The sequence below is a fragment of the Leptonychotes weddellii genome, chromosome 12, assembly GCF_054177405.1.
Source record: "Leptonychotes weddellii isolate Sample4059 chromosome 12, ASM5417740v2, whole genome shotgun sequence".
In the NCBI taxonomy this organism is placed as follows: domain Eukaryota; kingdom Metazoa; phylum Chordata; class Mammalia; order Carnivora; family Phocidae; genus Leptonychotes; species Leptonychotes weddellii.
The window spans coordinates 45,799,150-45,811,582 of NC_138380.1; the positions used below are offsets into that span (position 1 = coordinate 45,799,150).

At 38.9% G+C, this 12,433-nt stretch overlaps 1 pseudogene; it reads right to left on the minus strand.

Annotated features, from left to right (window-relative positions):
* Positions 1-1,391: 1,391 nt before the first annotated feature.
* On the minus strand, positions 1,392-12,022 carry LOC115937610 (histone H3.3A-like; annotated as a pseudogene).
* Positions 12,023-12,433: the final 411 nt, after the last annotated feature.

Consider the following 12,433-nt stretch of genomic DNA (forward strand, 5'->3'; position numbering starts at 1 on the left):
AGCTGAGGAGGAAGACAAGTCTAATAAAGAACTCAGAGGAGGCCTCCGTGTGAGCTCACATGCTGGCTCCACTCAAGCCCCTGCAGGTAGAGCTCCTGGCACCGCTCCTGTAACCCAGATCTCCGGCTCTTCGACAGCGCACAGCGCACCATTGTTACGAAAGAGCTAACGTAAGTACGGGTTTTCGCTAATTGAACGTTATCCGGAGAGGATTTTTGCTTTTAGGAAAAAAGGCGACAAGTGAAAATAGCACTCGGCATTTGTTCTGCGGCGAGGTTTGTAGCAGCAGCATGCCCCAAGCAGCGAGAATGGCCCGCCACACTCCTTCCCTGGGAGCCACGTCTCTGCAAGCTGCCGGGCTTTGAACTGTGTCTGCGAGCATCTGGGCTTTGTCTTGATTTATTTTGTGCATCTGTTAGCAAGATGTGTCCTCAGGTATCAGAAAAGCCAAAGAGAGGTTATGTTTTTGGTCTGGAGATGCTCAATAAATTTACCATATAAATTAATGGTAATAGCTTCTTCAATTTATGCCATTCCTGCTTTCAGGTTTCATAAGAACACTCTAGTTTCAGATAACTAGGGAAACCTGTACTCTGACTGGGTCCTCTCTGCCCCTAGTGAAGAAACACAGAGATAGTACAAGTTTCTCCTTGGTGGCTACATTAGGTGACAGTAAGAACTTAATGTCCTGAACAAAACCCTCGAGCCCAATGTGGTCAGTTCACTGACAACCCTGAATACCTCACCCTTGAATTTCTCTCATTGAGCAGGCATTAATCAGCATGATGTAGGACCAGTAACATGCTGTGGTTTTGGCAGTTTCCCAAATAAAAGGTCACTCCTAACAACAACAACAACAACAAATATATATATATATACACACACACACATATATGTATAATAGATATAAAGGTAAATATATATGATATATATATTCTTTTAAATTTAAAGGGAATTTTCCCTTATGACATTATAACATTTACTTTTTATAGTTTAATGTATTTTAAAACAAACTCACAGGAACAGCACAGAAGACAGACAACATTAAAAACATATACTTGCATGTAAGACAACCCAGAAAAGTATAGTGAATGGATGGATCTGCTGTATGATAAAAATGCCACAAACACCATTTAGTTGCTGTCAGTAAGACATTTACTTGTTTAAAAAAATCCAAATGCTGCCATTGTCCAGAAAAATGTAACAGGTTTATTTATAATTGTTATAAAGTTGAACAGCTGAAACGTGTTCACTGGAACATTTTGACTTGCATTAATGCTTTATGTCCCCGCATTTATATTAAAAATTCACACCCAAATGAAAATGGAAAAACTGCCAACACCTGATTTCTGTCCCTTATTTTTCCACTTGCAGTCATATACTTAGGTACCTCTTGACCCTGTGGAAAAAAAATAACGTTCAGAACTACCAGTAACAGGGAGAATTTCTTTTCTTTTTAAAGAATGAAATGTTTTGCATCATAGTGGATTCTTAAGCACGTATGCAGCACGCTAGATGGATGTCTTCTGGCATAATTGTGACACGTTTGGCATGGATAGCGCACAGGCTGGTGTCTTCAAAGAGGCCCACCAGAGAGGCCTCGCTTGCCTCCTGCCAAGCACCAATAGCTGCCCCTCTGGAAGCACAGATCTGTTTTGAAGTCCTGAGCAATTTCTCGCACCAGACGCTGGAAAGGAAGTTTGCGGATCAGAAGTTGAGCGGACTTCTGCTAACGTCTCATTTCACGGAGTGCCACAGTCCCGGGCCCGTAACGACGAGGTTTCTTCACCCCTCCAATAGAGGGCGCACTCTTGCGGGCGGCTTTTGTAGCCAGTTGCATCCTCGGTGCTTTACCACCGGTGGATTTGCCGGCAGTCTGTGCTTTCTAGGAGCCGTGGTACAGAGACCTCCTTACTTACCACCCTTCTCCTTCCGCTGGAGCTCGGCGGGCTAGAGGCGGGGCGGCGGCGGCTGCAAACACAATTGAAAGCATAACATTTACTTTTTAAAAATTACCTTAAGTAGAGCCGTATGAATTTAGCAACGAATATATGACACTCTGTATTTACACTTTTTTAAAAGTCCTGTGTTTTTTGCAAAATTGATCAAGATTTGCCACTGTTGTCTTTGCTCAGGACTGATATTCCCCATAGCTCCCGGTTTCACTACCACTAATTATACATGGGTTGTGGATGATTCTGCTGTTCCCTATGGCATGAAGACAGAAAGGGCTCCAGGGGTGAGAAAACACATCTCAGATTCTTCATCCTTTTCTCCTGTGCTTTCTCTCACAAGTGCTTTTGCCTGGCATCTCAAGATTTAGAAACTCACTACCCGGTAGAAAAAGTAACACCCACCACCAGATCAACAATTCATTCAGAGCCACCCACTGAGTGAATCATAGCATTTCTAGCAGTTTCACTCAATGGGGCTTCACCTCTGGCTTGAGCTAATAGCTGGGAGGGAGTCCAAGAAGAGAATGAAGAAAGGAAAGGAAGATTTCCTTGCAAGGACTGCCAGGCAGGGTCAATGCATCCTTAAAATTGCGCATTTAAAATGATTAGTATTTGAAGAGAAAAATGTCTGATTCTTCCTCTTTTTTTACCATTCTGAAATTTTTAGTCTGGGCTCTTTATTCCTCTCCTTTTAGATCCATGAAACACCACACATTTATCCAGAGGAGGCTGGGACACGGGTCAAAGCTGACGGCCTGCTTCAGGCATATTGGACACCAGCTCTAAGTCCAATGTGCCTGATCAGCCGCAGCAGCTTCAGCTTAAGTGAGGGGCATCTTCTAAATCAGGGCTTCCCGAGGGCACAGGAGAAACCAAGGATAAAGATAGTCCCTTTTTCAAGGCCTCTTTCTGAGCGTATTAGAAATGTCTGAAACGGAGACAGGCTCGGGTGCTATTAGATTTAAGGCCCGGTGCCCTCTCTGGTCTCAAGGAGATCCTTAAAAATGGGCCATTAGCGGAGAGTACTTGCAAGGCTCCAGGGGAAAGGCACTCCAAGTAAAAAGGATTATGCTACTTAACAGGCACATTTTGCACATTCCAAGAGGCTGGGGGTGAGGAGGGAGCATTGCTGAGTGCCTCGCTTGCATGTATTATGGCATATAAATGTCACTGTAGTCAGGTTACAGCCGGCAAAGCCTGAATTAGACCCACATGCATTAGCTATTGGAATTGTTTGGAGTCCCTGAGCAGAAAATAAAGTGCTCCCTGGGCGTATGGATGTTGGAAACAGTGATGGGTGAAATCAGTTGAAGGCTCTGAGTTGGTGGGTGGGAAGGGTCCCTAACCTGTGGCAGATACAGTTAGGCTGCAGGTGGCACACTTCAGAGGGGGTGTTGCCCCATCTACTGTCTCTAGAAGTAGGGAAGCCACCCATACACCTTTGGAGATTTCCTTTGTATTGAGAAAAATACCAGAATGGACACCTTCAGTAATGAAAGGTAAATATCCAGTACAAATACATATAAACATTGCATATACCAATGCATTTAATCTTCCAACATTGGGAATATAAGTTCTATTTAACAAATATTTATATAGCACTTACTATGTACCGGGTATTAATCTAAGTGCTTTGCAGATTTAACCCATTTAATCTTCATAACAACGCATATGACAAGTGTGAACTAAAATTACTTGCTCAGAGTCACACAGCTATTAGAGAGTAGAGCCAGGATTCATACTCAGGTAGTCTAGCATCGGAGTCTGTGCACCTGATCACTATGCCAGGCCCCCGACCCTGAGTGTGGTGTTTGCACCATAGCCTAGCGTCTAGGAAAGCGCCTGGGCCACAGCAGGCAATCAAATATACTGAAAGGATGGATATAAGCCTGACTGCCTGCACCATTCTAGAACACTCTGCATAATGACAAATTCAATCCTCTCAACAACCCTGTAATATATAAGTACTATTATTAGAGTGAGCATATAATTTATCACCAGAATCAGGACACTATTACTAATTATAGCCAAATAACAAACATAAGACAGGACTGTCGCAGACAAACTAGGACATATGATGACCTGAATTATTATTATTATTACTATTACTATTATTATTACACCAGTGATGAAACTGAAGCACAGGGAAGTCAATTAATTTGTCCAAGATCACACACGGGTAAGTGATGGTGTCAGGATTGGAAGCCCAATATTCAGATTCTAGAGTCTTCAGTAGTGACTCTGCCACAGGGAAGTGAGACAGAGGTGGAGTGTTTTCCTTAATGTCACACAGACAGTCCCAGACCCCATGCTATTTCTATTCATATACTCCCTCTTCTAAGGTATTTGTACCAGAGATAATTCCTGAGTCTCATTTGTCCTCCAAACCACCTTTGAAAAAAAAAAGTTCTCTCCAGGAAACAAACATTCTCCTACCTGGGGATTTGCTTTGCTAAAACTTTGGGGAAACACTCAAGTGATATTTATTAAGTTTTCATTTATAGATTTTTGGATTTCCAGACATCTTTCTGTTATTGATTTCTAGTTGAATTCCATTATGGTCAGAGAGCACACTTGGTATGATTTCAGTTCTTTTAAATGTGTTAAGATTCTTCTGGCCCAGATAATGGTTTATCTTGGTGAATATTTCTTGTGACTTGAAAAGATTGTGTATTCTGTTAGGATTGGGGAAAAGTTTTCTCTCTCGGGTAATTCCATCAACTCTTGCTTCATGCAATCTGAAGCCCTATAATTAGGTACATACACAGTTGTGATTGTTATGTTGTCTTGGTGAATTAATCTTTTATCATTGTATAGTATCACTCCTTGGTAGTATCCCTTCTTCTGAAATTTACTTTGTCTGATATCGGTGTAAGTTCTCAAGCTTTCTTTTGATTAGTGTTTGCATGGTATATCTTTATCCGTCCTTTACTTTTAACCTATGTATGTGTCATATTTAAAATGGGTTTCTCGTAAATAGCATATAGTTGGGTCTTGTTTATTCAATCTGACAGTATTAATTAATATGTTCAGGCCATTTATATTTAATGTAATTATTGACATGTTTTTCATTTCTCTGTTCCTCTTTTCTGCCTTCTTTTGGATTATTAGAAACATTTTTTTGTACTCCATTTTAACTTATCTATTGGCTTTTTGACTATATCTGTTCATATTTTTCCCCTTTAATAATTGCTCTAGAATTATATATACATTTTTAAACGTATGCAATTTAGAGTTAATATTTACCAGTCTAAGTAAAATATAGAAGCCTTGTAACTATATATATATATAATATATATATATACTTCTTTTAACTCCCCTTCAATTGACCTTTATGTTATAGTTGTCATTTCTAATACATGCGTATATATTGAAAACCCCACCAGATAATGTTATAATTTTTGGTTTCAACAGTCACACATATTCCAAAGAACTCAAGAAGAAAAAAATGATCTTTTATGTTTATATATAATATATTTCATATTTATATGAACAGATAGTTACCATTTGTGTTGCTCTTTTCACTCCTGAAGATACATATTTCCTTCTGGGATCCCTTCTCTTCAGCCCAAAGAACTTCTTCTCACAATTCTTTTAGAGTAGGGCTGCTGGAGACAAATTCCATTAGTTTTTCTCCTTTGAGAATGTCTTTTATTTCAGCCTCATTGTGGAAGGTAATTTTTTCAGGCTATAAAGTTCTAAGTTGACAAATCTTTTCTTTGATCCCTTTAAATATGTTCCTCCATTGTCTGTGGCTTCTGATGAGAAAAACTTCTTGGTTTTCTGATGAGAATCCCATATTGATCCCCCCTGTATGTAATGTGTCCTTTTTCTCTAGCTGCTTTTAAGATTTTTTTTTTCTTTTTTACAGCAATTTGACTATGAAGTGTCTAGGAATGGTTGTGTGTTAATTTATCCTGTTTGGGAATGGCTGAGCTTATTGAATCTCTAAATGTATGTCTTTCACCAATTCTGAGTTTTCAGCCATCTCTTTCCTTCAAAATTTTTGTCTAAGCCAAATTTTTCACCTCTTCTTCTGGGACTTCAAGGAAACATGTGTTCAACCTTTTGACAGGTTTCTGAATCTGTTTAATTTTTTTTCAGTCTTTTTTTCCTCTGCTCTTTAGAGTAGATAATTTCTATTGATGTACTTTCAAGTTCACCGGTTCTTTTCTCCATCCTGACATTAAGCATATCCAGTGAATTTTTAATTTCTGATACTATATTTTTTAGTTCTGAGGTTTACATGGCTTCTGTATCTCTGCTGAGGACTTTTATCTTTCCATACATTTCAAGTATGTTTACTTTAACTCATGCTTATGCTCATGGAACATAGTTATAATAGCTGTGTTAGCCCAGTCAGGTTGACTGGATAAATAAACTTTGTCTCATTTAAGTTTCCGTAATTTGTAATCCCTTTGTTATAGCAACTAAACTTATATCCAAACAAATATATCCATTGACTTGAAGAGATATATATGAAATATAATTAAGTGGAAAAAAAATCAAATTGCTGGGCAATATGTACACTATGATCCTATATTTGTAAATATCAAACCACGAAGTAACCTATACATATTTGTGCATATTTATAAGGTTCTACATCAACTATTAACTTCGGTTACCTCAGGTGTGAAGAATGGAGAAAAGTTGGAGAGGATTAATATTTGGTTTTATACATTTGGCTTGTACTTTTAATGAACAAATATTACTTTTGTAACTAAATTAAACATTAAAAATTTGTATTTGATTATAAATTAGTAATTAGCAATTATTCTTTATTATTTGTTATTACTTAGTAATTTTTTAAATAAAACATTAAGAATTCTTTTTTAGGTCCTGATATGCTCTATAAGTGAGGCCCCCAATGAAGAAGGTCATGGATGATACAGAGATAGTGAGTAGATTCTCTAAAGAGCTTGGTAGGGGCGCCTGGGTGGCTCAGTTGGTTAAGCGACTGCCTTCGGCTCAGGTCATGATCCTGGAGTTCCGGGATCGAGTCCCACATCGGGCTCCCTGCTCAGCAGGGATCTGCTTCTCCCTCTGACCCTCCTCCCTCTCATGCTCTCTGTCTCTCATTCTCTGTCTCACAAATAAATTAAAAAAATCTTAAATAAAAAAAAAAGAGCTTGGTAGAATGAAAAAGGCTGGAGCAGCTCCTGGAGCCATTAGTTCAGGTCTTCAAGCCCCATACCAAAGAGGTCAGAAGGAAATGCTGGTCATACTCTTCTCAGCCTATGTTTTCCCAATGCCAGAACCATCTTGGGCACTGAGTCCACCTCAGTGATAAGGGGAATAATCCTCAATAGAGAGCAATTAGCCTGGATAATGGAAAGAGATGTGCTAATATTTTGGAAGAAGAGAGGAGGGGATATGTGGCTGTGATGGGCAACTATCATATAACAAAATAACCTCTGAGCTTGGAGTCAAAAGATCTAGCATCAAATCCCAGCTGCCAATTATCATCTGTACAAACTTCGGCAATTGCTTAACCTATCTTAAACTCAGCCTCTTTACCTCTTAAATGGGAATAATTACACCCATCATATAAAGTTGTGAAAATTAAATAAGACACGAGAGCCCACAATGTTGGTTTGTTGAGGTTGCTCTTTGTTCACATAAGTCTTGCCATTGAAATTAATGGTTATTAATAAGATTGTTCCATTTCCTGTTTGATGACAATCCAAATAGCTTCATAGACATAGGTTTAATCATAAGGAATTCATGGACATGGTTGTATTTTGAAATGAAGTTTCACAGGCATTTATTTTTTATTTTTATTTTTGAAGATTTTGTTTATTTATTTGAAGAGAGAGAGAGCACAAGCAGGGGGAACAGGAGAGAGAGAAGCAGGCTCTCCCCTGAGCAGAGAGCCCAACTCGGGGACTCAATCCAGGAACCCTGTGATCATGACCTGAGCCGAAGGCAGACACTTAACCCACTGAGTCACCCAGGAGCCCCTCATAGGCATTTAAAAACATTACTTACTTTTCATGCATCCATTATGCAGACTCTTGGACAAATGTAATATTGGACAAATCATTGAACCTCAATTTCTTCTTCTGTAATTCAGGACTAATATTTTCTGCCCTACTTATCGCATAGGATCACTGCATTTCTAAGTATGATATGCAGTTTATGAAAGACATTTGTAACATGAAAATGCTAAACAAAGATAAGATGTTAGTTTTTAGGGGTGCCTGGGTGGCTCAGTCGGTTAAGTGTCTGCCTTCGGCTCAGGTCATGATCTCAGAGTCCTGGGATTGAGTCCCACATTGGGCTCCTTGCTCAGCAGGGAATTTGCTTCTCCTTCTGCTTCTGCCCCCTGCCCCTGCTTGTGCTCTCTCTCTCGAATAAATAAATAAAATCTTAAAAAAAAAAAAAGGTGTTGGTTTTTAAGTTTTTTAAAAGTTTTGTTTTTATTTTTTAAGTAATCTCTATACCCAGCGTGAGGCTCAAAGTCACGACCCAGAGATCAAGAGTCACACACTCTTCCAACTGAGCCAAGCAGGCACCCTGAGATGTTAGTTTTAAAAATAGTATTTTAGGGGCGCTTGGTGGCTCAGTCGTTAAGCGTCTGCCTTCAGCTCAGGTCACGATCCCAGGGTCCTGGGATCAAGTCCCGCATCGGGCTCCCTCCTCGGCGGGAAGCCTGCTCTCCCTCTCCCACTCCCACTGCTTGCGTTCCTGCTCTCACTATCTCTGTCTCTGTCAAATAAATAAATAAAATCTTAAAAAAAAAAAATAAAATAAATAAATAAAATAAAAATAGTATTTTATTTTTATCACAAAGAAAACAGGAAAATAAAAGTAAAAAAAAGAAAAAAATCACTTAAATTTTCTAACAAACACAACTGTTATTAATATTTAATTGATTTCCTTTATGTTATTTTTCAATACATAATATTTTTAAAATAATTTTAATCATATTCAATTTATAATTCTACATCCTTTCACTTGTTTTATAATAAGCACTTTCTATGACATTATATATAATTGTAAAATTTTCTTTTTTTTTAAAGATTTTATTTATTTATTTGACAGAGAGAGCATAAGTAGGCAGAGCTGCAGGCAGAGGGAGAAGGAGAGGGAGGAGCAGACTCCCCGCTGAGCAGAGAGCATTGAGAGCTCAATGTGGGGTTCCATCCCAGGACTCTGGGACCATGACCTGATCTGAAGGCAGACATTTAACTGACTGTTACCTATTTTTCTCAAGGGAAGTATTGTCAGCATCTTTGTGTACCTTCCCAGAACACAGACTATGAGTTTGTTCTTCAGAAGGGAATTTGTAATGTTTGCAATTTTCCTATGAAGAATGTCTCTATTAAAAGACTGTACTGGTTATTTAAAAAAATATTTCTATTAAGGAAAAAAAATCTCACCCATCATGTCTGAGAGTTAAGACTGAGTGCTTCTAGTTCACATTTTCTGTCCCAAAGAAAGCAATGAAAGCCTTCAGAACACCTTCCCTTTTTGGAACTGTCGCCTGCTCCCCTTGGCAATTCGGTGGCCTGGAGTGGGGACAGCCCCATCCCTTTGTGACCCGCCCCCATATGCCCGGGGTTCTGGTGCTCTGGACTGTTTGGATAATTAAGACACGCGCCTTCAGGCAGAGGTGCTGAAGCAGTGCAGATGACCTCGGGGTCACGTTCAGTCTTGGATTTTGTCAACAAAAAAAGGACAGTAGCATCCTTTGTCCATCCTGTGTCTCAGAGTGTCCTGACACTCTAGTTTCTTCATAAATAATAATGACAATGATGATGACAATGATGAAGGGTCTGTCCCAGGCAATCAAGACACCTTCAATTTTGACAGATCATAAAACAGTCTTTTCTAAAACCACTAAAACTTGTTTTCTGTCTTGAGTTATACAGATGATTGAAACTCTGGCCAATGGCAAGCTGGTCCCTCCCTCATTTTTTCCCAACTTCCTTAAGCAAAACCAACAGTCAGCATATATCACAAGTTTCCTGCAAGAAGTTGATTACTCTGATTAGTTCCCCCCCCGCCCAGTTGTCACAGGAAGCATGGTTATCACAGGAAATTTCATAGCTGAATTCTGTCTTCAAAAATTTATTTAAATCAAGCATTTGTGGTTTCCAACAGTGACAGTAGGAAGTGGGGTAACCCAAGCTCTCTCTACCCAACCGCATCATGGTATTAATGCCCTTTGTTCCAAATCATGAAAATGGGCTGGTGGACCCTCCCAGTGGCAAATCAGGGGGATCAAATTCTGAACTTGGGACATGGCTAAGACATCACTGTCCCCTAGATCAATGTATTTTATCAAGGAACTATCATACCCTCCTTTTAAAAAAGCATATGCCTTAAAAGATTATTAAAATGGCAAATTGTATGTTATATATTTTACCAGAATAAAAAAAGTCATATCGGACAAAAAGCTTTACCCGGAAGTTCCTGTTCCCAGATGAATAGAATATCAAAGAAAGAACTTTAGAGATCCCCTAAACATTTTGTTTGTTAAAGAAACAAGCAAACAAACAAAAATTTTGATTGTTAAGCACTTACTCTATTCATTTATACCCTAACTTATTTCATAAAGAGTTTAAGGGCAACTTAAAAACTACATAAAATATAGTAAGGCAATATATATATATATATATTTTAAAGATTTTATTTATTTATTTGAGAGATAGCAAGAGCAGGAACACAAGCAAGGGGGAGTGGGAGAGGGAGAAGCAGGCTTCCTGCGGAGTGGGGAGCCCAATGCGGGGCTCGATCCCAGGACCCTGGGATCATGACCTGAGCCGAAGGCAGACGATTAACCGACTAAGCCCCCCAGCTGCCCCCAGTAAGGCAATATAAAATAGAATTAACATAAGAACTTTTAGGGAAAAAAAGATAGAAACCATGATAATTTTCAAAGATTATTTTCAAAATAATTTGGTAACTTCAAAAATGATATTTTCAAAGTAAGGTAGAATCATGACATAAATACAGCTATAAAGTGAAAATGTGTTATTTTATTCATGAAATTGGGAAGAGTCTCACAACCAGTTTAAAGGAGAAGTTGAAAAAATGAAATATCTTTAAAGTAGGAATATTGAAACAAATAGAGGCAAAACTGACCCCTTTCACTGTAGGAGAAGGAAGTCAATTGAACCTCTACTAGACTGGATGGAATTTGCATGTCTATACACAGGAATTATTCTGCATTGTTCTCAGTAATCTACAATTTACAAAGTTACAAAATGGCTTCCATGTCACTGGAATCACATAACATCCAGAGGGGTGTCCTCTAGAGTATAAACAATGTATAATTTCCAACCAAACACAAATTTTTCCTTACACATTCAAAGTGCCAAGAACGAAGCTAATACGAAAATACATACCAGGCTGGAATAGGATGGGAAGAAATTTGTTTTCACAAAGTACTTGAAAACCAAATGACCGCAAATCTGCAGTTACTGGCACTTTGCCTCATGGTTTTTGGTTGTTTTGTTTGTTTGTTTGTTTGTTTTTTGCCTCAGAATCCAAATGAGAAGTTGATTTGTAAACCCAATCCATGAATTTTATTTCTCTCCTAATCCCTGTAATATCCCATATGTGTCGTGATCTTTTGTGATAATATTATGGTAAATACTTCAGGGTAGAAACATTTTTTCAGCTGTGTTTCTCCCTTTATCATTTTGAATGTTTTCATCTATTTGCCCAGTTTATTCTTTTCATTATTTAAAATAAAGACTGAGAATGTGATGTGCCTGTGACACTAATGAACTTGCATGAGCTCTTGCATTTGGGGAATTGTAGATTCTTGAGGACATTCAGCAGCATCAAGCTATTGGCAAAAAAGATGAAATTTAAACCTGCCTTTAACACTGGGGCCTGCGTGGCTCAGTCAGTTAAGGGACCGACTCTTGATTTCGGTTCAGGTCATGATCTCAGGGTCCTGGGATTGAGCCCCCAGTCGAGCTCCATCCTGGGCATGAGCCTGCCTAAGATTCTCTCTCTCCCTTTGCCCCCTCCCTGCCCCGCTCGTTCATGTGTGCTCTCTCAAATAAATAAATATATCTTTAAAAAAATAAAATAAAACTCACTGTAGCCATCTTCTAGGGGTCTTGGGAGAAGCTATAAATTAAGAGTCAACAAAAATTCATTGGACGTGAGCCCCAGCAACTGCCCTTACACCATAGTTCAAAGTCGTAAGGTGAGACCTTCTGTTGGGTAGAGTCTACTCCAACCCTCCCTTCAGTTTATTCAGCAAAGCAATTGTATGTAACAGACCAAACCACTCCTCAGAAAATTCAGGTCAGGGGAGAACCCAACACCCCAAAATTACTCAAAGAGCATTTAAGCTCAGAAGATGAATAGTTTGTCCTTGTTACTCAAATTAAATTATGACTCTGGACCCCCATCCTATCCACCAGACAAGTAGATTTTTCCCTTTTCTGGAGACGTCCCTCCTCGGACCACTTCAAGAAACTTTAGGGATGTTTATTTAATACAATACAGTTGCA